At 45.8% G+C, this 2,536-nt stretch overlaps 1 long non-coding RNA gene across 1 annotated transcript in view; it reads right to left on the minus strand.

The window, feature by feature from the left end:
* Nucleotides 1–2,536, minus strand: part of LOC106813384 — a 4,459-nt gene that overhangs the window by 1,615 nt on the left and 308 nt on the right. The window lies entirely within an intron of this gene.

Below are 2,536 nucleotides of genomic sequence, written 5' to 3' on the forward strand. Positions count from 1 at the left end.
GGGGGGAGGAGGAGATTCAGTGTCTGCGGGGAAGAAGGGGGGAGGGGAGATTTAGTGTCTGCGGGGAGGAAGGGGGGAGGAGGAGATTCAGTGTCTGCGGGGAAGAAGGGGGGAGGGGAGATTTAGTGTCTGCGGGGAGGAAGGGGGGAGGAGGAGATTCAGTGTCTGCGGGGAAGAAGGGGGGAGGGGAGATTTAGTGTCTGCGGGGAGGAAGGGGGGAGGAGGAGATTCAGTGTCTGCGGGGAAGAAGGGGGGAGGGGAGATTTAGTGTCTGCGGGGAGGAATGGAGGGGGAGATTTAGTGTTAGCGGGGAGGAAGGGGGAGGGAGATTCAGTGTCTGCGGGGAGGAAGGGGGATAGGGAGATTCAGTGTCTGCGGGGAGGAGGGAACTAATACATGCATGCCTTCGGGGTAGGGCGAATTATTGCAAGCAGGTGAATAAGGATATTATCTACTACAGAATATCTACCGCAGATATACTCAAATCTACATCTGATTTGTCTATATCTCTTACAGTCTTACATGTATCTACCACAGGCTTACCCATATCTATCACGGATTCACCTCCTGTATTTACTCGTGTATAAACGCACATGTGTATAAGTCGTACCCCAAGTATTCTCTTGAATATTGGTACAAACCTAATTGGAATATGTGTGTTTATACATGAGTAGATACGGTATATCTATTAGGGATTTACCTATATCTTTTACAGATTTATTCATATCTACTACAGTCTAAGCTGCAGAGTAACCTTAGATTGTAGACATGCAGCTTACACGGCGGTAGCTGCAAATGACAGTAGCAACACTTATGCTTGCAGTATATAGCAATAATAAACGGGCTTTGATAGCCACTTGAGCATCTCCAGATAGGAAGCTGAATGAACTAAAAGCACGAGCTGCTTCACTAAGAAGTACCAGCGGTTGGCTGTTTGATGTCGTGAGTTTCGACACTGGCCTGACTGGTTGAGTAATCGATTTACGAATAGCTTCGCTACTGGCCAAATGTCTTCTGTCACTAGCGACAGATTAATTGCGCAGTTTGTAGTTTCCCAAATTGTGAAGAGCGAGAAAGATGCTCCATTGGTTATCGAATTTGTTATTAAATAATGTAGGAAAGCTACGTGACATATAGGAAGCAGAGCCGATCTGTTTTGGGAGCTCGTTCATAAGGACTAAGAGGGCGGGGCGTTTCACCAACAAGTGTAAGTCATTGGCTCTTTGACCTCCTGTTGTTACTAACCTGGATAAGTAGGCTGCATGATAAATGTATCCAGGAAGAGCCCAACTACTGGCCATGTGTCTTAAGTCACTAGCGACAGTTTGCGCCGCTAGCCAAGTAGCAACGAGCGAAAAAGATACTCGTTTGGTTACAAAATAGTACAGTAGAATAGAGTATATCTGAGAGCTTAGGGAATAGACAACTTAAAATAACCAGTCGAGTAGTTGTTGCGTTATGGCGATCTTGTGTGTTAAAAGAATTATAGCCTATGCAAACCCCCCAAAATACGTATGTTAAACCTAGTAATGTGTATCTATGTTATTTCTCAACTATATACATTGGTAAAAAAAAAAGTACTCTAGACGTATTTTTGCCGCGATTTTGTTAAGGAACTATTGTAACGCAGCGTTTTACGTTACTGGATAGTTATAGATTGTGATGTTGTATTCATAGCCAAAGCACATAGACAAAGAGAAAGTCAAAGAATATATACCATGACTGATGTTGTTTAATTCAGACTGAGATTCACTATTGTTTCACTGTTACAAATTCACAGGCGGCCGCGTCTGGAGTTAGGGAGAGCATTCCTCGAATCCGCTTGTGCAGCGGCTTTTATAGCCGCTGGCACGCCTGCGGCGCATGCTCACGCACGCGCCGCGCGCGCCAATCACAGCGTCGGACACGTCCGCGTTCACCTGGCTTCACCACCTTCGCTCTGGACGGTAGCGGCACCTAACGGGAAAGACCCGCTATTCTGTAGCACCACGGTCCAGGAGGTGGCGCCGTCTATTCGCGCGGACGCGTCACGGGCGTTCAATATGGTTCCTCGACGTTGGCGATGATTGGCTTCAATCAATACCTTTGCGTCTGTGGCGGTCGCGAGGCGATCGCGTCGTGTCGGGGAGGGGGGGAGTGGCTTGTAACAGCGTCGTTACACTATGTGAAAAACGCGTCTCGCCTGACGTCACACGGATAATGTTAAGAGGCGTAAAAGTTTTCGAATTCGTTAGGAGAATGAACCTTGTGCATCTAATATTGTGTTATGAGTAAACCTTACAGTACGTTATTTATGGCTTATTGTCTTATTCTGGGTTTTCATAGCTTGGCTATATACCTACTAAGTTCACCATTGCAGTCGTGGTTTCCCGACTGTAATATACTGCATAAATGTCCATATCTACTGCATACTTGTCAATATCTACATCTGACTTGTCTATATCTACCTACATATGACTTGCCTATATCTACCTCTGACTTGTCTATATCTACATCTGACTTGTCTATATCTACCTACATATGACTTGCCTATATC

Source organism: Priapulus caudatus, unplaced genomic scaffold (genome assembly GCF_000485595.1).
Source record: "Priapulus caudatus unplaced genomic scaffold, Priapulus_caudatus-5.0.1 Scaffold763, whole genome shotgun sequence".
NCBI classification, from domain to species: Eukaryota; Metazoa; Priapulida; class Priapulimorpha; order Priapulimorphida; family Priapulidae; genus Priapulus; species Priapulus caudatus.